At 45.8% G+C, this 24073-nt stretch overlaps 1 long non-coding RNA gene across 2 annotated transcripts in view; it reads left to right on the top strand.

Moving 5' to 3' along the window:
* LOC138258794 (uncharacterized) overlaps nucleotides 1-1317 on the top strand; it is a 73409-nt gene extending 72092 nt beyond the window's left edge. For both annotated transcript variants that reach the window (XR_011198574.1, XR_011198575.1), the window contains exon 3: nucleotides 863-1317. This is a non-coding gene — a long non-coding RNA (uncharacterized lncRNA). The remainder of the gene's footprint in view (nucleotides 1-862) is intronic.
* Nucleotides 1318-24073: the final 22756 nt, after the last annotated feature.

Raw genomic sequence — 24073 nt, 5'->3', positions numbered from 1 at the left:
TGTCACAGCATGTTTGCTTCCTCCCAGTACTTTCAATGTGCATCCCATAGTTCAGATTTTCCAATTGAAACCTTATGTGCCTGATATTTTCAAAATTTCAGGCTCAATAAGTTACTACATAATGGACACCCCATGATATTACCAGTAAACAAGAGTTGGTCTCCGTTGATTGCCCACAGGGTTATGAGTGAATGTCAGTGCAAGATTTCTGGAGACATTTTACCTGCAGTTTGGAAAGAGTAACACATTTCGAAGTATGCATTGAAGGGTTGGGAATAATAACAAGAACTCATTGTAATCACTTTAATACAAAATAAAACTGTCTTTGAAATGGATGAAGCAGTATTTGACACAAATGAACAGGTTTGGAGTATGAGACCATCATTTTTAAAGAATTCGAAATGAGAAGGTGGTTGACCAACCAAATGGGTTGATTCAAATAAGTACAAAATGATGAGTGTGAGATTGAGTATTTTTAAGGGAATGAGCAAATAATAAAATATTTTTTTGCCAAGTGGATCATGATTGTTTAAAGCATTGATATTGCAAATTGACTAAAATACACATAATTTTGGCAGCTGAATAGATATGAAGGGTTGTTTTTATGGATTTAAGTGTTGAGTCTAGATGTAAAAGTCGTCAATTGCAATAGTTGTCTAATACACTCATTATGATTATTTATTAGCTTTATTTAGCTATCTAGTTTTTTGGTGTTTCATCACTGCTACACAAAGTGCAATTGAATCCAGATATCTAGAAATCATAATTATTTAAGGGATTGTTCAGAAACATTGTAATATTTTAAGCTAAACAGATTGACTGTATTATTACAGAAATAATTGAGTCTTTTCACCTGTTTCAGAATTTTCCCTGATGAACGGCATACAGCATGAAACACGCTGGGGTATGTAGAAGACTTTTAATAGAACCAGAGACGAAAGATTGTTTTAAACGTGACACAAATGAATAAGACATGAGAGCAAAACATGCAAATTTTGAAAAAAAAATAGATTCATCCAAAAATTGAATTAAGCAATACAGGTAAATTCATAAGCTGGCCGAGTAGAAGAAATTGAACTTCATTGTGCCAGACTGCATTGTGAGAGCAACATGCTTCACTGCGTTCAAAAGTACATTGTAATATATTGTTTGAGGTCACCATGCCTCAAAACAATGGCAAATGCCATTAACCCAGCCAGAACAATTAATGAAAAACCAAAATAATGAATGATGAGACTATAAGTCCCCAAGTTCTACCAGTTGGTTTGAGCTTGGGTTTAGTGCTTACATGATACCAGTAACATTTGAAAACTAATGTCTACCCTGCCACACAAAAAAAGCCGTAACTTAGCTGCCAAGGGCAAGTATTTGCTCAGCTTATTGCACAAAAGTTTATTTTGTTTTCATGACTTTCAGAAGAGTTTTAACAAAAAGACACTAATGTCCAATGTGTGCATTTTCTCTGGAATGGGCATGGTGAATTATAAAGAATCCATGACAAATGGTTGAATGGAGTTTTAGAAATATTTATACAAGTTCAGACTTCTAATGCAATGTTATCAGGGCTATTTCGTTCACCTTTGGGACAAGGCGATAGTGGGCCAATTTTCAAGATATCTACAAACACTGAATGAAATTATGTGCTTTGCTCAGAAATGTCATTTTAGGCAACTAGCAAAGTTTGTTAAATCGCTGTGCATTGCGTCATCCTGCTCTGAAAGCTTCAGATTGTAAACAAACGCCACCAGCAGATGTACTCTGTATATTAACAGGATGGTTGCCGGAACAAGGAGAATTTTACAATGTTCTGGGCTTATGCTGAGGTTGAGCTGCCTGCCTAGATAAGGACCAGCAAGAAGAAGTCAGAGTATGTGTTAGTGATAAATAGGAGAATATTTAGCTTTTCTTTTGATTGTTGCAGGAATAGTGGGTTGAATCTTGGTTTGCAGAGAAGATGGAAGGTAATTTTCCCCTGTGTCTTTGAGATCAGCAGCCTTGTACGTAGGAGCAGCAAAGGGCTCCAAAGTAGATGGGTGTGGTCGATGTGAAGACAGATGGTGTAGCTTTACAGTGGAGGTGAGAGGTCAAGTTTTCTTTAATGTGTGATAAGACGCTATCAAACATTTCACTGGAGCCAGATTAGTGCAGGAATGTTAATGAGCAAAGCCAGTGCCAATGTGGAATAAGATAAGAGCCTTGCATTGGAGCAAATTAGGTGTGCAGAATTAACAGTATGGGTGGTGAGTATGTAGCATCTACATGCTTAAGCATGAGAAACCCATGTGCTAGAAGTATCTGCGTGCTTGCTTGGGTTATGACTGGAGTGTCCTGCTCGTTGTGGACTGAGCAGAGGAGCTCTGCCTCTCCTCTTTGCTGTTGTCTCCAGTCTACATGTTCAGCATCAACAATTTCTGCCCAAGTGGGCAGGGCAAGCATTCTGTACAGTTATGTTTTAGACTGCTATAGACCACAGTGAAATAATTAAACCGAACCTTGACTAAGGACTATGGGCCAGATGTATCATTTTTCCAAATAGCGATTACCTAATTGTGATTATCTGCAAATCGCAATTACGTAATAGCTATTTGAATGTATGAAACTCCAGGAGTTTCATTTAACGATTCCCAATGGCTCGCAAATTGACCTGCCTCATTAATATTCATGAGGTAGGCCACAATTTGCGACCCATCGTGAATGGCAATAATCACAGGGATGGTGGCCTGCTGGGCTCAGTAGACCACCGTGTATGTGATTGGTTTTCCATGAAGCAATCATTTTTTTTAAATGTAGCCTGTTTTCCTTACAGGAAAACGGAATGCGTTAAAAAAAGAAAAATTTAAAGTTTTCTTTTCATTTTTTAAGAGCAGGCAGTGGTCCGTGGGACCTATGCCTGCCCTTAAAAAATGTTTTCGCATGCATTCACAAAGGGTAAAGGGTCTAGTGATGACTAGTGACCACTAGTGGGATAGTTGTTCTAGCTTCAGAGAACTGGACTGCCATCTAAAAATAACAAGGCATATCAACTCGTGTATTGGAAGTTTTCAAGCTGCCTTTTAAAATTCATTAGGCCAAAAAAACTAATTATGCTACAGAAGATCTTTATGAATATGGACGACTCTAGATGTCCCCAATACAGTTCCTGAGGACATCTCAACAAATATTGACAACTATTATACAAGGATATTAGGGGGCACTTTTAGTTACAAACTATTAAAGGATGATATGTAGGCAGATTTATTGAAATTTAATTTTCTTTGGGGTTGCCTGCACCAGTCTTTATTTACTTATAATTAGCCCAAAATAAATTTGGAAATGTTAAGTGCATTGTCTCTTTATCTTCCACTCCACCCCTTCCTTTGTCTTTCCTTTCCCTCTCCACTTAACCCCTGTGTGACCCCTAACTCCTCTTTTCCGACCCAGCCCCCCCACCACCATTTACAGGCTCTGCTTCCCTATGTTTGCAGCTTTCGATTTTTCTCACTTGCCGCTGCTCTCTCTGTCCCCTTACCTTTGCCTCTCACAGGCCCCTGCTGGCTACCAGAGTCTGCTTATGAGCCTAATACCTTTGTACTCCTCTGACTAAAATCAAAGTGCCTTCATAACTATAGCTTTATTTTGTTATCACAAATTGTGCTTCTGTTAATCATAAGACTTTTTGAATTTTGTACCGATCTGCCAACCATTTAACATTGCTTTGCTGCTGCAAAACCAGGTTTTCCTGTCTCTCACCTCCTCTCTTAATCCATTCCACTCTCCCTCCCTGCTCTCTCAGACACACGTTATGGATTTCAAATCTGAACACACCCCTCCTCCAGGTATGCTCATTTGGTGGTTGCTGGACAACCACAAAGCTGGGCCTGCAGGTGAGCTGAAGAGAGGGTCACATGACCTACCACCTACATGACCCCCCTGGCCATCACTGTTAGATCATACTGACTCAACATCATCTCCTACACTGATGACACACAGCTCATTCTCCCACTGTCTAAAGATCCCTCCACTGCAAAAGCTAGCTTCCACAGATGCATGATGTACGTGGAGGACTGGATGAAGGACAGCTGTCTCAAACTCAACACTGAAAAAATGGAAGTCCTCATCTTTGGGAAACACTTGCCATGGACTGACACATGGTGGCCCGCAGTGCTCGGCACACCCAACCAGACCACACCCGCAACCTCGGGATCATCCTGGATAGCTAGCTATCCATGAAGAAACAAGTCGATGCAGTCTCATCTGCCTGCTTCCACACCCTTTGCATGCTCCGCAAGATCTTCAGGTAGCTCCCAGCAGACATTAGAAGGACCATCATGCAGGCCCTCATCACCAGCAGACTGGACTACGGGAACACACTCTACGTAGGAATCACAGCACACATCCTGAAGAGACTTCAGACAATACAGAACTCTCTTTGACCTCCCCAGAAGGACCCACATCACACCCCATTTAAAAAAACTACACTGGCTCCGATACAGAAAAGATGCCAGTTCAAGATGCTGACCCACGCCTACAAGGCCCTGCACAGCGACGGACCAGCATACAACAACAAATTCGCGACTTTACACCAACCGACCAGATATCTCCAATCAGCTTCCCTCTCCCTCGCAGACACTCCAGGGATCCATCAAGCCAATGGCGGAGGACGCTTCTTCCCACACCTGGGCGCCAAGGCTTGGAACAACCTCCCTCTGCACCTCAGGACAGCACCATCACTCCAGCGATTCAGAAGCAAAATAAAGACTCGGATGCTCAAATGATCATTCCTCCATGCAGTAGCATACAGCTCCAGCACCTTGAGACCCTCACAGGTTATATGCCACACTCTACAAATGTTTGATTGATTATATTAGCTATCCCCCCAAGGTGTTTCAGCCTGGGTATTGAGGCTAAGGGCAGTGAGAGAACAAGGCTGACTTGCCTGTTAGGGCCTAGAAAGGCCTAGTGCCAGAAATGCTGTCATTTTCTCTACCAATCCAAATGAACCAGAAGACATCCACAGCAACTAACATGCACACATTCTCTTACCAAACACTTACCCCTCCCAGCAAACAAAGCCTCTCCAACCAGCCTTCATCCACTAAAAAATATCCAGCACTACAAAACACACCTACATACCCTTCTGCCACTCCACCCACACATGTGCCCTCTCTCTTCTACACAAACCACAAATATGACCAAAACCACAATTCAAAAGACCTACCTCCACTATACCACCACCCACACAGTACAGATACATACTTCCCGCAATCCAACATACCCCCTCCCTTTTCTCACTGTTTCCACTAACCACGGCCAACTCACAATATTCCCCATGACACTTCTTCCAGTTCTCTTTCTTACCCCCCCCCCTCTTCAATCCATCTCTTTTTGCCACCCCGCCAAGGATAATACTCTTTCATCACTCCTCTCCAACTATGAACCTACCTTTTCTCCCTACTCACCCAACAACTAAACCTTCTAACCCATGTTTATCCCAGTTTCCAAGCAATAAAGAATCCAAGCACTCAGTCCACAAATGCACAACAACATGAATCACTAACCTGTCTATCATACATTGCAGAGTTCAAAGCCATAGAAGACCCTCATGTGCCACCCATACCCCCTCCATTTTCTATATAAGCAAAAAAAAGCCGCTCAACCCCCTACTACATAACTTTCCTTCCTCTTGTCTATCACTCAACAATGCTACTATCCAAACACAACTACTCTTATTACTAACACAACTACTCCCACTATTCAACTGCACACCCCACTGCCTCATTTTCCACCAGTATCCTCACCACCAACACACACAGACCCTGCTAAATTCCTTCTAAGTCTGCTGGAAGAGGATCACGACTCAGAAATTCACTCACGTTAGGCCATGCTACAGCAAACACAATCAACAAAGTACACCACGTTCAACCTCTAAGGACAATACTCACTCTCCCACAGCATAAAGTCACTCCACCACCAGAACACTTCCTTCAAACTGCCAACTAATAAATCCCCATTCTCTCTATACAAAAACATGTTATATATCTTTGAACTGTTGACAGACACACAACCTGACTTGCTCTTCATAACTGAATCATGGCTGGGGAAGACATGAGGCCAGATGTACGAAGCTTTTTGCATGGTGCAAACAGCAAAATTTGCTGTTTGCGCCATGCAAAAAGCACATCGCGATGCTCATTCCCATTTTGCGAGTCGGTAACCTGGTTACCGACTCACAAAATGGGAATGCGACTCGCAAATAGGAAGGGGTGTTCCTCTTCCTATTTGCGATTCGCATCGCAATGTAGAATTGCTTTGTGACCGGGAACGTGGTCGCAAAGCAATTCGCAGTTACCACCAGTGTCACACTGGTGGTAACCCATTCGCAAAAGGGAAGGGGTCCGGATGGGACCCCTTCCCCTTTGTGAATGGCCCTGTAAAAAAACTTTCGTTTGTATTACAACTCGTTTTCCTTTAAGGAAAACGGGCTGCAATACAAAAAAAAAACTGCTTTATTCCAAAGCAGTCACAGACATGGTGGTCTGCTGTCTCCAGCAGGCCACCATCCCTGTGAGTGCTGCGAATCGGAAGGGGGTCGCAAATTGCGACCCACCTCATTAATATTAATGAGGTGGGTCTTTGCGACCCCCTTGCGATTCGCAGATGGTGTCAGGGACACCATCCTGCATCTGGGTTTGCGAATTGCAAATTGCGAGTTGCTCAGACTCGCAATTTGCAAGTCGCAAACTTGGCATTTCCCACATCTGACCCCAAGCTCCTGATAAATTAAGGGCCAGATGTAGCAAGCGTTTTGCATGGTGCAAACAGCAAATTTCAAAGTTTGCAACCTGGTTACCGACTCGCGAAATGGGAATGCGACTCACAAATAGGAAGGGGTGTTCCCCTTCCTATTAGCGATTCGCAACGCGATGTAGAATTGCTTTGTGACCGCAAACGCGGTCGCAAAGCAATTCGCAGTTAGCACCCATTTCAGATGGGTGCTAACCCATTCGCAAAAGGGAAAGGGTCCCCATGGGACCCCTTCCCCTTTGCGAATGTCCCTGAAAACATTTTTTCAGAGCAGGCAGTGGTCCTATGGACCACTGCCTGCTCTGAAAAAATAAAACACAAACATTTCATTTTTTCGTTTGTGTTGCAACTCGTTTTCCTTTAAGCATCCGGGTTTGCGACTCTCAAATTGGGAGTCGCTCAAACTCGCAATTTGAGAGTCACAAATTCGGATTTTGCTACATCTAGCCCATGGTCCCCATATTGCATGAAGGTCTTCCACTAGGCTATCGAATTGTTAAACATAATTGCAGAGGCAAAAGAGGAGATGGATTGGCTGTCATATTTAAGGAAACTGCAACACCAAACCTAAGGATATTTCCTTACAAGGTTATAAGGCCCTTCTTGTCAAATGCTACCCTATAACAACCTTTTCCTCTAACCCTCCCTAACTTAGTCATGAGATGTCACTGATTGACACTCGCCCAGGGCTTAAAACTGAAGCGCCCAGGTCTGATGCTATCAGTGACACTCCTTCTCATCATGAAGGGGAAGGTTAATCAATCAATCAATCAAGGATTTATAGAGCGCACTAATCACCCGTTAGGGTCTCAAGGCGCTGGGGGGGGAGCTACTGGTCGTAGAGCCATGTCTTGAGGCGTTTCCTGAATGTCAAGAGGTCTTGGGTCTGGCGAAGGTGGAGCGGTAGGGAGTTCCAGGTCTTGGCGGCTAGGTGAGAGAAGGATCTTTCTCCGGCGGTGGTGCGGCGGATGCGGGGGATGGAGGCGAGGGCGAGGCTGGCGGAGCGAAGATTGCGGGTGGGGGTGTGGAAGGTGAGTCTGTCGTTGAGGTAGGCTGGGCCTGTGTTGTGGAGGGCCTTGTGTGCGTGGATGAGGAGTTTGAAGGTGATCCTCTTTGACACTGGTAGCCAGTGAAGGTCTCTGAGGTGGGGGGAAATGTGGTCACTGCGTGGGATGTCCAGAATGAGGCGGGCGGATGCGTTCTGGATTCTTTGCAGTTTTGTTAGGAGTTTGGTTGTTATTCCTGCATATAGGGCGTTTCCGTAGTCCAATTGGCTGCTGACCAGGGCGTGGGTGACAGTTTTCCTGGTTTGACATACCGTGTCGAAAGCTGCGGAGAGATCCAGGAGGATGAGTGCTGCTGTTTCTCCTTCGTCGAGCATGGTCCTAATGTCGTCTGTGGCAGCAATGAGTGCAGTCTCAGTGCTGTGGTTTCTGCAGAATCCGGATTGGGAGGTGTCGAGTACCTTGCTGTCTTCCAGGAACCGGGATAGTTGGCTGTTTACAATTTTTTCGATGACCTTGGCTGGGAAGGGGAGGAGGGAGATCGTCCGGTAGTTCTTGGGGTCGTCTGGGTCTGCCTTTGGTTTCTTTAGCAGGGCGTTGATTTCTGCGTGCTTCCATCTTTCTGGGAAGGTGGCTGACTCGAAGGAGCTGTTAATGGTTTTGCAGAGGTGGGGGGCGATGATGATGTTTGCCTTATTGAAGATATGGTGTGGGCAGGGGTCCGATGGTGATCCTGAGTGGATGGAGGCCATGGTGGTGACTGTGTCCTCTATGTTGACGGGGGTCCAGGTGTGGATGAGGTGGGCGTTGCTTGGAGGGTTGGGTTCTTGGGTGTTTGTAGTCAGCTGGTGGGTCTGGGGTTTGAAGCTATTGTGGATTTCTTCTATCTTTCGACGGAAGTGGGTTGCCAGTGAGTTGCAGAACTCCTGTGATGGCAGGGGTTCGTTAGAGCAGGTCCTGGGGGTGGAGAGCTCATTGACGATGCCGAAGAGCTCTTTACTATTGTGAGCGTTGGCGTTGATGCGGTTTTTGAAGTGGGTCCTTTTGGTGGTGCGGATCAGTTGGTGATGTTTGCGTAGGGCATCCTTGAAAGCAATGTGGTTGGAGTTGGTAGTGTCAAGGTGCCAGGTTTTTTCCATTCTGCGACATAGCCGTTTGGATTCCTGTAGCTCTGGGGTGAACCAGCTGGCCATGATTCTGTGGGAGGTGTTTGGTTTTTTTTTGAGCGGTGCGAGGGTGTTGGCGCAATCTTCTATCCAGCAATGCAGGTTGGTGGTGGCTATGTTGGGGTCCGGGTTCCCAGGGGGTGGGGCCCGGGCGAGGGTGGAGATCAGTTGATCCGTTGATATTTTGCTCCAGTTGCGTCGGGGGGGTTGTGTGCAGTGGTGATGAGTGACTGGTTTTTGGTAGGAGAAGTGGATGCAGCGGTGGTCTGTCCAACTGAGTTCGGTGGTGTGGCTGAAAGAGACGTGGTTGCTGGCTGAGAAGATGGGGTCGAGTGTGTGGCCTGCGGAGTGGGTGGGTGTAGTGACGAGTTGCTTGAGGCCGAAGTTGGCGAGGTTGTCGATTAGGTTGGTGGTGTTGATATCGTTGTTATTTTCTAGGTGGAAGTTTAGGTCACCGAGGAGGATGTAGTCTGTTGAGGCGAGGGCTTGGGAGCTGATGGCATTGGCAATGTCATCACAGAACTGCGGTCTGTGTCCAGGGGGTCTGTAGACCAGTGTTCCTCTGAGTGTGTTGTTGGCGTTGATGTGGATTTTGAAGTGGAGGTGCTCGGCGGAGTTGATGGTGTCATGGGAGTTGGTGGAGACTCTTATGGTGTTTTTGTGGACTAAGGCGATTCCTCCTCCTGGTCTGTTGATCCGGTCTCTTCTGGTGATCTTGTAGTTTTCTGGTATGGCTACGTCTGGTTCTGAGCCCGAATTCATCCAGGTTTCGGTGAGGAATGCGACGTCGGGCGAGTATGTGGTCAGGAGGTCCCAGAGTTCAATTGCATGTTTGTGGACGGAGCGGGTGTTAAGTAGGATGCATCTTAGGCAGTTGTATGTTTTGATTTGGAGTTTGGAGGTTAGGTTGCAGGTGAAATTGCAGGCTTTGCAGGAGAAGGGTCCTTTGGTGCATGTCGGTGTGGACTGGAAGCAGATGGAGGAGCGTCCTGGATTAAGGGTGTGGAGTTCGTTGGCAGTGTAAAGGTGTTTGGTGGCACGGGAGGCGTGTTGGCCAGGGGGTCTGGCGCTGTGCACGGTCTTGGCACAGACGGGCTTGCCTTTGGCGTGCCTTCGGTGCGCCAGCGGCGCGTCCGCGCTGCGACCGGCATAAGAGGGGAGGGAGTGGCAGCTGGGAGGAGGGAGGGAAACCTCCAATGGGAGTGCAGGGGGCGTGGGCAGTAGGAGTCAGGAGCGGGAAGAGCTCCGAGGAGGAGGGAGGGGGTGGGGCCTTCCGGGAGAGGAGAAGCCAAGAAGCCCAAACAAGCCCAAAACAATGGCAGCACAGCCTCTGCACTTCTTCAAAGAACCTTCACCATCTGATTTTCTGCATCGTGTCAGACCAAGCAGGGCAGCCAGTTGCCCCTCTGACCCTTGCCCCCACAAGTCTTCAAAAACATTCTGCTAACAACATCACTAGCCGTTCCAATCCGAAAACTGATCAACTGTTGCTTGACAACAAGAGTTTTTTCTGAAGACTTATAAGAGGCATACATACAAACATTATTAGAGAAAAAAGGCATGGACCCTCAATACCCCAACAATTACAGCTCTGTAGCAAATTGGCTGTTCTATTTCATGCTTAGAGAAAGAGCAGCCTTCGCCCAGATGTCACAGTTAATTGAAGAAAACTACCCCCTTTCTGACTTCCAATTGGGATTCCGTCCAGCTGAAGCAGCCCTAATCTCCATCGGAGACAACTTTAAGAACACAGTACACTGGAATTTGGTTGCTATGCTACATCTCTTCAACCTTTCAGTTGCTTCGAAACAGTCAATCATGACACACTAATTCGGACCCTCCGAGAGTGGGAATCCAATCTGGGAAATGTGGCTCACCGCCTGTGTTGGAGATACCATCAGATCCACATGTGAAACCCACTGACGTCTCTCCCTGTGGCACAGCATCCACATGGGACAGGCCCATATGACTAAGGGGTTGGAACCTTCCAGTAGTTCATTATCCATGCATGTTGAAGACTGGTGGCTGGGGCAATGAGCAGGGTGAGTTAAAGTTGAAAGATCTCCCAGTCAGTGTGTACATCTGCTATCGGGACCATAATGTAGTGTTTGGCCCTGTGGAAGTTATAGAGCTAGCGTGTGATTTCAGGCGTAGCGTCATTCATATATACTTGGACCCTGAATGGTGGTGCCATACTGTAAGAGTGTTTGTTTAGTAATAGGCCCTCTGAAAAGTGTGTGCATTGGCCCATGACTTCAGGGGTATACATGTTACTGGGGTGGACCGAAAGACACTGAAAATCATTAAAAAATCTGATCAAAACTGCACAAGTAAATATTTACAAAAAGTTACAACTTGTATGTATACCTATTCTGACTTCTTATGCTTGTAATTCTTTTTGATATAGTCACATTGCATGGACACCAAAGGGCAAAATGTTTAACACGTGAGGTACGTGTAAGTTGTTAGAAATAATATATTAAAGAGTATACCCGGGTAAGCTTATATATTGCAATTTGCCATTAAAGAAGTTAAACTTGAATAGTGGAAGTAAATAATCAAATTGAAGAATTTGAATCATTTACTAACAGACACGACAACAAAATTAGAAAAAGACCTAAATAATGAAAATACGTACACTTACCAGAAAGTTCAAAACAATTCCCTACCAATCTCTCCAATAGCAACAAACAATAACAAGGCAGGTCAAGAAAACAATTCCTCACTTTTTCAGAAATATCATTAGAATCAGAGTTAGAAAAAGGCAGAACTCCATTCCTGAACCAGGGACTCCAACAACCTTTTTTAGGGAGAGGGCGCCAAAGGCCATATTCCAAATGCATACAAAAATGAATTACCCACAAGGCAATATGTCAAGGGATCACTTTTCACTAGAAGGAAAAATCACAAAATGCATCCGACAAAGAAACCAACATTCTAGACTAGCACCCCATCTCAAAAGTCCACCTTAGAAGAAAAAAGCATGGGTGAAACATCTTACTATGCAAGGGACAACACTTTGGAATTCCTTGCCTCAAAAAATTAAATCCACTGAAAACCATCCCAGCTTCAGAAGACTCGTTGAGAGCTGGCTATTCTCCACATGACTGAAATATTCACAACGCAATAATGTATAGCAATAGTATGAACAAGAAATCAAAACAATAATGTCAAAAAATACCTGTGCTATTTTTTTATTTATATAGCAATCCATATGTGTTTGTGCCATATGTGTGTGTGTGTGTATATATATATATATATATATATATATATATATATATATATATATATATATATATGTGTGTGTACAAAAAAGAGTTGTCCTCAGACGAAAGCGCACTCCCAATAGGTAATCACGGAAAGTAACAAAGTCAGCAACTTACAAGGAATGCTTTGGCATTTTCATTATTCTAGCATCATATTTTCAAACATCTTTGGACACGTATTTCTGTGTTCATCCCTTCATCAGCAGAGAACAAACAATTCAAACATTTCCTTCCTTTTTCAAAGGCCAACTGCCTGGCTGCTCAGCAGATTTCATTGCAGGCACCTGATCATTCAGTTAAATACCAGTTCTTTCACGGTGAACTCTTAAGTGAGCTGCAAGGTGCATCCTGGTAAAGGTAGTCCTGCAGATTTTAAATTATATCCCAATTGGGTTGCTGAAGGCCCTGCGCCCAACCTCCCTAACCCCCCAATACCAAGCTGCACACTGCCTTTGGCCATGTGGGGCAGGTGTTGGTCGCAAGGCCTGTCTCTCTGGGTGTGAGAATAGGTGAGAGGGTTTCTCTGGGTGTGATAGTGGGTGTGAGAGTGTCTGGGTGTGAGAGGGTCAACGTGGATGTGAGAGTGTCTTTGTGTGAGAGTAGGTGCAAGGGGGTCTCTCTGGGTGTGACAGTGGGTGTGAGTGTCTCTGTGAGTGGGTGTGTGAGTTTCTGTGTGGGTCTGTGAGTTTATGTGTGAGTGAGAGTCTGAGTGGGTCTGTGAGTGCATGAGCCTGAATGGGTCTGTGAGTGGGTATGTGAGTGTCTGAGTCGGTCTGTGAGTGGGTGCATGAGTTTCTGAGCGGGTCTGTGAGTGGGTGCATAAGTGTCTGAGTAGGTCTGTGAGTGGGTGCCTGAGTCTCTGAGTGGGTGCCTGAGTCTATGAGTGTGTCTGTGAGTCTTTGAGTGGGTGCGTCAGTCTTTTAATGGGTCTGTGAGTGGGTGTGCGACTGTGTAAATGGGACTGTGATTGGGTGCGTGAGTCTCTGAGTGGGTGCATGAGTGGCTGAGTGTGTCTGTGAATGGGTGTCTCTATGGGTGTATCAATAGCTTTGTGTGTATGACTCTACCACAAAGGAACCTCATCTGCCCTTTTATCCACAGCTTTGCATGACATATCTACCCAAGTGTAATTCTTTCTGCCTCCTTAGGTAAATGCCCAGTACGTATTCTACACTACAGCTTGTAAAGGAGCATAAGGAAATGTCACCAGTGGCCTTGTATGCGTTTTGGCAATATGGTTGTTCCCGTTGCCTGTTTTTCTAGAATTCTGTGATAACACGAATCCTCCATTAAAGAGGACAACTTGACTACAAAGACGTAAATCTCCACCAAACCATGGTCCTTCCTCTTATCTATATGAAGTAAGTGCTTCTTTGTTTTGTAGAGATGTCCTCATATTACTCCACATCAAGTACGAGCCATCACAATCAGCGGTAAACACACTGAGGGGCCCTTTGGGAAGCTGTACATCCTCCTAGCAAAAGTGGAGAAGATATATGCAAACTATTAAGGTAGACGGTGCGGGCCAAGCGGGCGCAGGTTCCAGGTGATATGCTCATTTGCATTCTCTTTACAATTTAAAGGGCAAACCATGTTATGTACAGGAGAGGGGGGTGCACAGCTCTCCTCCCTGAGCTGATCTCGGCCCCTGGGACTCCATCCCCCAGGGCCCGACCATATGACCTGATGACCTGGGTGCCCTCCAGGGCATCCAGTGTGCAGTGGGGTCACGGGGGGAGACTCAATGCCCCTGCCGTCCCAGCCGGCTCCCCACTGCCTGCTCCTTATTGGCTCCACGAGGACGGCCACACGGTCCCCTGCCAATATTTAAACAGCCCTGGGGAGGGGGTGGTCCCCGGGGCTGGGAGTCTGCGACAGACCCTCTTCATTCTTTCAATTCAGCCCCCCAGGGAGGTGGCGGTCCCTGGGGATGCGAGTGGGGGGAGAAGAACGGGAAGAGGGTGCGGCCGCCTCACATATAATTGAAACAGCCCCAAGGAGGTGGTGGTCGCGAGGGAATAAATAAGCCCAGGAGAAGGGGCCCTGGCGCCCCCTCTCATATTTTTTATATGCCCCTGGGACCTAGCCCACCCGAGGGCTTTACTGAAACAAGCGCAGAAGACTGCAAACATTTTTTAAAGTGCCTTTTTGCCCTGCAATGGTTCCTTTGGGACCCAAGCACCAGAGCTAAGGGTGTCCCTTCCCGGCCCTTTTTCTTATTTTTTAATCTTAGCCGAGTCCCAAGATGTCTGCCAACACTTCCTTGTTGAAGTGTTGTCAGCCAATCAGATCTCAGCACGAGATCGGGAGGATTTGCGGAGCCTTTGCATCCCTATATAATACAAATGTAAATTTTCGTTAATATCTCAAAAACTACTAAAAATACTTACACCAAATAACAACCAGAATTTGCAATGCAATGGGTCTTGCGTTTGCTCGAGTTAGAGCGATTAGTGTTGTAGATTCCTAACTGGACTTTTCTTGCCACATAAATTTAAATGAAAAGTAAAACAGTTGACATAAGTGTAAGGAAATGCCTCCTTGGCATGGTTGCCCCCTGACTTTTTGCCTTTGCTGATGCTATGTTTACAATTGAAAGTGTGCTGAGGCCTGCTAACCAGGCCCCAGCACCAGTGTTCTTTCCCTAACCTGTACTTTTGTATCCACAATTGGCAGACCCTGGCATCCAGATAAGTCCCTTGTAACTGGTACTTCTAGTACCAAGGGCCCTGATGCCAAGGAAGGTCTCTAAGGGCTGCAGCATGTATTATGCCACCCTGGAGACCCCTCACTCAGCACAGACACACTGCTTGCCAGCTTGTGTGTGCTAGTGAGAACAAAACGAGTAAGTCGACATGGCACTCCCCTCAGGGTGCCATGCCAGCCTCTCACTGCCTATGCAAGTATAGGTCAGTCACCCCTCTAGCAGGCCTTACAGCCCTAAGGCAGGGTGCACTATACCATAGGTGAGGGTACCAGTGCATGAGCATGGTACCCCTACAGTGTCTAAACAAAACCTTAGACATTGTAAGTGCAGGGTAGCCATAAGAGTATATGGTCTGGGAGTTTGTCAAACACGAACTCCACAGCACCATAATGGCTACACTGAAAACTGGGAAGTTTGGTATCAAACTTCTCAGCACAATAAATGCACACTGATGGCAGTGTACATTTTATTGCAAAATACACCCCAGAGGGCACCTTAGAGGTGCCCCCTGAAACTTAACCGACTGTCTGTGTAGGCTGACTAGTTCCAGCAGCCTGCCACACTAGAGACATGTTGCTGGCCCCATGGGGAGAGTACCTTTGTCACTCTGAGGCCAGTAACAAAGCCTGCACTGGGTGGAGATGCTAACACCTCCCCCAGGCAGGAGCTGTAACACCTGGCGGTGAGCCTCAAAGGCTCACCCCTTTGTCACAGCCCAGCAGGGCACTCCAGCTTAGTGGAGTTGCCCGCCCCCTCCGGCCACGGCCCCCACTTTTGGCGGCAAGGCTGGAGGGAACAAAGAAAGCAACAAGGAGGAGTCACTGGCCAGTCAGGACAGCCCCTAAGGTGTCCTGAGCTGAGGTGACTCTAACTTTTAGAAATCCTCCATCTTGCTGATGGAGGATTCCCCCAATAGGGTTAGGATTGTGACCCCCTCCCCTTGGGAGGAGGCACAAAGAGGGTGTACCCACCCTCAGGGCTAGTAGCCATTGGCTACTAACCCCCCAGACCTAAACACGCCCTTGAATTTAGTATTTAAGGGCTACCCTGAACCCTAGAAAATTAGATTCCTGCAACAACAAGAAGAAGGACTGCCCAGCTGAAAACCCCTGCAGAGGAAGACCAGAAGACAAAAACTGCCTTGGCTCCAGAAACTCACCGGCCTGTCTCCTGCCTTCCAAAGAACTCTGCTCCAGCGACGCCTTCCAAAGGGACCAGCGACCTCTGAATCCTCTGAGGACTGCCCTGCTTCGACGACGACAAGAAACTCCCGAGGACAGCGGACCTGCTCCAAAAAGACTGCAACTTTGTTTCAAGAAGCAGCTTTAAAGAACCCTGCAACTCCCCGCAAGAAGCGTGAGACTTGCAACACTGCACCCGGCGACCCCGACTCGGCTGGTGGAGAACCAACACCTCAGGGAGGACCCCCGGACTACTCTACGACTGTGAGTACCAAAACCTGTCCCCCCTGAGCCCCCACAGCGCCGCCTGCAGAGGGAATCCCGAGGCTTCCCCTGACCGCGACTCTCTGAAACCTAAGTCCCGACGCCTGGAAAAGACCCTGCACCCGCAGCCCCCAGGACCTGAAGGACCGGACTTTCACTGCAGAAGTGACCCCCAGGAGTCCCTCTCCCTTGCCCAAGTGGAGGTTTCCCCGAGGAAGCCCCCCCTTGCCTGCCTGCAGCGCTGAAGAGATCCCTTGATCTCTCATTGACTTCCATTGCGAACCCGACGCTTGTTCTAACACTGCACCCGGCCGCCCCCGCGCCGCTGAGGGTGAAATTTCTGTGTGGGCTTGTGTCCCCCCCGGTGCCCTACAAAACCCCCCTGGTCTGCCCTCCGAAGACGCGGGTACTTACCTGCAAGCAGACCGGAACCGGGGCACCCCCTTCTCTCCATTATAGCCTATGCGTTTTGGGCACCACTTTGAACTCTGCACCGGACCGGCCCTGAGCTGCTGGTGTGGTGACTTTGGGGTTGCTCTGAACCCCCAACGGTGGGCTACCTTGGACCAAGAACTGAACCCTGTAAGTGTCGTACTTACCTGGTAAAACTAACAAAAACTTACCTCCCCCAGGAACTGTGAAAATTGCACTGTGTCCACTTTTAAAATAGCTATTTGTGAATACCTTGAAAATTATACATGCAATTGAAATAATTCAAAGTTCCTAATGTACTTACCTGCAATACCTTTCAAACAAGATATTACATGTTAAATTTGAACCTGTGGTTCTTAAAATAAACTAAGAAAAGATATTTTTCTATAACAAAACCTATTGGCTGGATTTGTCTCTGAGTGTGTGTACCTCATTTATTGTCTATGTGTATGTACAACAAATGCTTAACACTACTCCTTGGATAAGCCTACTGCTCGACCACACTACCACAAAATAGAGCATTAGTATTATCTATTTCTACCACTATTTTACCTCTAAGGGGAACCCTTGGACTCTGTGCATGCTATTCCTTACTTTGAAATAGCACATACAGAGCCAACTTCCTACAATAAGCAAGTCAATTCAAAGTGACATGGCCACTTTGAGCTTGAGCACGAAGGAGAGACACAAAAGGAAAAAGAAGTTCACTCGCAGTCAAACGTATTGGCAATCGTGCAATTATCCAAGTCACAGGGTCGATGGCCAAGGCAGTAACAAAACTGCCCCAAGGAGGGACAAACGTAAAGCATTTACCAATGATAACAATGGATTTTTTAAAGCCAAGTCCATGAATGAGTAATAGTGATGGGCATGTGGTGGGCATGGGTAAAAGCCCACAGATAGATTACAACAGGTCAGCAAGAGTGTGTCCTCGACCTAAAAAGGGCACTTTCTGAACCAAGAGCTACCTTTCTGCCAAATTTGGTGTAATTCCGTCCAGCGGTTTGGGCTGTTGACCTGTTCAAAATCCCTATGGGAATTAACATGGGGAAAACAGGTTTTGAGACCCTACCCCTTTTTTCTCAGCCCCTGTTTGATGGATCACCCCAAAACTTTCCAGACAGCAAGTGATGTGAGCGTCACATTGTTTGGGAGAATTTTGTGAAGATCCATGAACCGGCGCCAAAGATACAGGCAAGTAAATAAATGCTTTTTCTATAGAAACTAGGGGCTAACTGTACCTACCTAGTGGTGACTGCCACTAGGTAATGTATAAATGTCTACATTTATTAAATATACATATATATATGTATATATATATATATATATGTGTGTGTGTGTGTGTGTGTATATATATATATATATATATATATATATATACACACACTCATTACCTAGTGGCAGTTAAAACAGGTGTTTTATGTATGGGGATGTAGGTATACTGATGAACTACATGAGTTATCAATATGCTATCAGCCTTTGTGTAGCTGTCATAACACATTTTGCTTTCTTTTGCACCCCTTGTTGGGACTATAACCCCGCCCCAATTGGTGTTCTAGAAATTCTATCCAGTGGTATTGCAACTTTAGCTCTGCCCCTATCAGTACCTCCAAGACTTCTCCTCCAAGTGTCCATCCTAGCCTGAGCACCCATAAAGAAACTCTTCGCAACAGAATCTTATATTTATTTATTAAGGGCTCCTACTTATCTGCAGGATAGCCCAGCCCTTCTATGTAACTTAGCCACAACCACAGTCTTGCAAGGTTTCAACGGTGGCTCAAGATTCGACGACCATACAGGGTGCAGTATTATAAATACAACACATAGATTAGGAACACTGCATGGCTTCGAATCCTGTGGAGAAAAATTATTTCTCCCATCTTTTGGTTTGTCTGTCCCGGCCCATGAGAGTTACGTTTGGTGTTACGCAACAACACCTACCTGTGCACCTGCATGATCCCTGCCCATCCTAGGTATTGTGGCTCCTGTTAGAAAAGGAAAAGAGAATGGAGGATTAAAAAAAACAGTAATCGCAAAGCATGAATACCTACAAAAAGGAAGGTTTCCTGAAAACAGGAAAGTACCCTAATCTCGGTCATGAAAAGTTAAACCTCAGTAAAATTGTTGTACTTTAAAAACCATCCTAAGAGAAAAGAATAGGACACCCTGCAAGTTCTTTATTGAATATGATGGTTATCCCTGAACTTTAATACTTTCTTTCTTTTGCACTGTTTTCAAACAGCCTAACTTTAAAAAGAGAAAGGAAAAGCACCCTTCCAAGGAGACAACTTTTAATGGGCATAGAATCCTCTATTTTGTCAATAAAAGGAATTTGGAAAACTTGAAAGAAGCCCATCATTACTTTTAAGAGAGATCACACACACAAGAGTAGTAATGCATGAGGTAATTTATTGTTAATTGTAATAGTAAAACTGCATTGTAGCAATAATACACATGTATTTGGTAAAATTGTATGTATTTGTTACAGGCCACATTGATCCTGAGGTGTTGCCTTATTCCAGAAGAAATCAGGTGTTGTTCATTCATTCAGTCACTGAGCTCTCGAGGTCGACTGAAGAAAAATCTCTACTCTTTCTCCCAACCCCTTTTCCCCTAGGAGTCGGACCACATCACTCGTTAATTTACTATGAGTGTTAGGTGACTGATCACTGGGGGCATTGGCGGACTGTTTTTAAAAAAATATATAAAGCTTTTTATTGAGTTTCTCAACAACGTTCAACAATAAAGTAGTTGCAATATAGCACATAACACTGTCACCAGCCACCATGTTTTTGCACGAAAGTTCTTCGTCAAATCTCAACTACCCACTTTCATCACCATCCTTGAGTCCCCTTCTGTTGGGTATGGTCTCTCCATCTCCACCCACCTCGTACACCCTTACGCCTCTTCTTGTTCTGTGTCATCCTCTGTCTCTTTCCAACTTATACTGGCATAATCTGCCCTGGTAAACCACATCCTCTGCTCTCATGCACCAGTGCATGTTTGAGACCCTTTCTGACACAGTAGTAATTGTTACCCCTACCCAGTGTCGCACTATATTCCTCCTGGCTAGCATTAATGCCCCATTACAAAAGAGGAGGGTGTACCTGCCCAAAGTCTGTTCCCCCAAGATGCCCACTTTCACAATTTGTGAGTGAGGGTTAGGGAGCAGTCCATAACTGAACGGATCCTATCTCTCACCTTTTTCCAGTAACCCTGTATCCTTGGCACTCCCACAAGGTGTGGTTCAGGGTCCCTCTTTGTCCACAGCCACTGAGGCAATGTTTGCTAGCTGTCTTCTCCATCTTGTACAGGCGGGTTCTTGTGCAGTATGCCTTATTAGGCAGACAATCTTCACTTCCTCGGAGTCCTGGATTTCAAATTAATTGGTCTTTGTCTGATAGCAGGGATGTATCTGCTTTCCTGTATGTGTACTTGTACATAGTTATATATATAAAAATGGCACCATTTGACAAGTCTTCGCAATATTTAAAAAAAAAAGTTAATCTCCTCAGTTCCTTCACGGAAATGTTTTGGGTCATCCATCAGGCGGAGGCCAAGAAAAAGGGGGTCCTAAAATTTAATTTTCCCATAGGAAGTTTTGAGAGGAGATACAGAAAAAACAGCTGAACAAAATTACACCAACTTTGGCAGAAAGTTAGAACTTAACTCAAAAGCGTACTTTTAATTTAGTGTAAATCCATTAAGTAGTTTTTGAGCAATTTGCATTTAAAGAATTATTTGGGGTAGTCATGAAGGGGTTTAAATTATAGTGATATCTGGACTGTTGGCCCCGGTACCGTAACTTAAAAACATAGAGTGATCTGAATGGTTGAGAGGGCTTTTTTCCGATCACTCATTTCAGTCCTGCAGGACTGAGCGATTTGATTGGCTGGGCGCAATATGAAGAAAAATATTGCGCCCGTCACCACAGGACTCGGGCACTTAGTCTTGTGTCCTGAACCAAACATTTAGAAAACATAAAAAAGGGGGAACCTGACCTCTTGGTACTTTTCGGTGGATCCAAGAGGAATCTCCCCAGGGCCAAACAACTCACCCCCCAAAAAAAACAAGCATTTGCAAAGCCAATAGATCTCGCCTATGTAAGACCTGTTGGCTTTGCCAATGTCTTTTAGCCATGTTGTACCAGCATGGCTAAATGTTAGTGGGGTAGAGGAGAGTGGTGTGGAGTGTCACAGAGGGGAATGGCAAAGGGTAGAGTGTTGTACAGTGGAGTGGCAGAGAGTGGAGTCTCGTAGAATAGCATACACTGGAGTGACTGTAGAGTGGACTGGTGTAGAATGCACTGGCGTAGAGTGTTGCAGAGCATAGTGGCGTAGAGTGTAGTAGCATTGAGTGCAATGGCATTGAATTCAGCGGCATACAACGCAGCATCGTAGAAAGAAGTGGTGTAGATTAGAGTGGTGCAGAGTGGAGTGCAGAGTAGATTGGGGTGGCCTAGACTGCAGTGGTGTAGAGTGCAGTGGCGAAGAGTGCAGTGGTGTAGAGTATAGTGATGAAGAGTGCACTAGCACAGAGTAGAGTGGTGCGGGGTAGAGCAGAGAGGTGTAGTGTGAAGTGGCATAGAGTGCAGTGGCATAGAGTGGAATGGTGCAGAGTGCAGTGGCGAGGAGTGGTTTAAAATAGAGTGATGCGGAGTAGAGTGCAGTGGTGTGGAGTGGTGCAGAGTAAAGTGGAGTGATGTAAATGGAGTATACATGTTGTGGTAACACACTGCCATTACAGACAACACATTTTCAATTGAAATGACCATTACATTTGCACAGACATACAGTTTCATTAATGAAACTATACAGTGCACAGATGAAAATGTGTGACAATTGCATCACCTACTGAAATGATTTGTTCTGATAGTATTTTTTTCCAACACACTTCACAAATAATAAAATATGAGCTTCATTTGTGTTCCTAATTCTGATATATTCTGGAATACTTACACAGTTCAATTAAATGTTGTTGTGTGCTACAAAAAACTCTTTCCTAACCCCAGTATCCAGCAAAACTGTCACATAAATCCTCTCACTTTGAAGTCAGAGAAAGAGAAGTAAATAAGCCCTCTCGGAAGACAGCGCCTGACATTTGACCTCGGTCTTTGAATGCACAGCAAATAAGACAAGTTAAGAATAAGATTTACAAACCTGTTTACTGAAAGGGGGCACTTGGAAGAATATTGTAAATAATGTTTGAGCAAAGGACGTTATGAACTAAAGCTGGACAGCCTTAAATAAATGAAGCCAGCAAATGTAAAAAAAGAAAATGTGAGTGACAAACTATAAAAGCCAATGGTAAACAACAGGCAGAATGCATTTCTAGGTCAACTTTCTGACATGACAACAATGCCATCAGTAAATTAAGAGGCAAGTCAGTTCAGATGCGCACTCTATTTGTGCACCCTGTATGTGACATAGATGTTTACACAAAGCAATATTATATTCTATGTACATCAAACAAAAGAGAGGTGCTTGTTTAGCATGCACCCTGAAATCACATATTTGAAAATAACCTCAAAACAATAAGAAAGAAGGAAGCACAGTGAAGAAAATATTTGCCTAGGATCACACAATTCGGTCAAGCTGGAAAGCCTGGAAAATCCCAGTTTCTGATTTCATACTGTGCCATTTAGCCACTAGATGGATATCCCTTTCCATCTCCAATTTTAAATCAAAAGTTAATGTTTTTTTCTTAAATTCGTGGCACATCAGGTTAGCGTGTGGGTGGTAAGCGGAAGCCACATTAAACTTTGGCTCATTTTGGGCTCGAGGGTTCAAGAGAGCCATGGAACCTTGAGCTGAGCCAGGCATCTGGCTATAGCCTTGCTCAAACTTTCAGTGGCTCACCCACATCTACATATACATTAGATGCACACACCTGAAACAGATATGTACAAATGTACACAAAGGGCCACTGCCCAGTCCAATGTACTAAGGGCCCACATGGCCACAGGGCACAGTCCAAGGCCCAACTCAAATCCTGTCGTCATCCGGATAGAACTCTGCAGGGGCATCAGTTTGCAAGAGGACAGGCACCTCAGGGGGATGGGGGGCACCTCAGCCGAATATGTGAAAAAGTCCACTGGTTCTTGAGGGGGCTCCATGCCCATTTCTCTGTCCTGGGGAGTGCAAGGCCACAGTCTCTCTAGTGGGTGACTTTCCCACTGGTTCTGGAGGGAGCTCCATGCCCATTTCTCTGTCCTGGGGAGTGCAAGGCCACAGTCTCTCAGGTGGATGTCTTTCCCACTGCTTCTAGAGGGGGGCACCAACACCACAGTTGGCATACACAGCACTGTCACACACAGGGATCAGTATTGAGTACTATGCATTGCACTGCCAGTGATTTGGCTAGATGCCACGGCAAGATGAGGGCCACACACTGCCAACTGCACCCCTCCTGGTACCCACAAAGCCCTGACTGAAATGGAATGCTAACAAGGTAGGTCACCTGCCTTTGCCATATACCCAATACCCTAGAGTTAACTCATGCTGCAATGTCTGGCCTGGCCTTAGGGGCACCCACTAACTCACATCCACCACATGGATCCCATCCCACCTACAATTTCTTTTAATAATGACCACTGTACTTACCCCCTTGTGGCTGCTGTGATTCCCTCAAGCGCCCATCCAGCTCTGGGTAGGCCACTGCCAGTATGCGGGCCATCAGGGGGATCAGGTTCTGACGGGCACCCCTTCCTCGTTGGGAGGCCATCCCCAACTGTGCCTCCACGGTCTTCCGTGCCCAGCGTCTCAGGTCCTCCCACCGTTTCCATGTACTGGCCAGTCAGGACAGCCCCTAAGGTGTCCTGAGCTGAAGTGACTCTAACTTTTAGAAATCCTCCATCTTGCAGATGGAGGATTCCCCAAGATGATTAGGGATGTGACCCCCTCCCCTTGGGAGGAGGCACAAAGAGGGTGTACCCACCCTCAGGGCTAGTAGCCATTGGCTACTAACCCCCCAGACCTAAACACGCCCTTAAATTTAGTATTTAAGGGCTTCCCTGAACCTAAAACTTTAGATTCCTGAAACTACAAGAAGAAGAAGACTGCTGAGCTGAAAAACCCCTGCAGAGGAAGAACAGAAGACACCAACTGCTTTGGCCCCAGACTTACCGGCCTGTCTCCTGCCTTCCAAAGAACCCTGCTCCCGCGACGCTTTCCAAGGGACCAGCGACCTCTGAATCCTCTGAGGACTGCCCTGCTTCAAGAAAGACAAGAAACTCCTGAGGACAGCGGCACTGCTCCAAAAGAACTGCAAC

This window comes from Pleurodeles waltl, chromosome 9, assembly GCF_031143425.1.
Source record: "Pleurodeles waltl isolate 20211129_DDA chromosome 9, aPleWal1.hap1.20221129, whole genome shotgun sequence".
Classification (NCBI taxonomy): Eukaryota; Metazoa; Chordata; class Amphibia; order Caudata; family Salamandridae; genus Pleurodeles; species Pleurodeles waltl.
The sequence above is the reverse complement of the archived record's forward strand: the minus strand, read 5'-3'. Positions and strand labels throughout refer to the sequence as shown.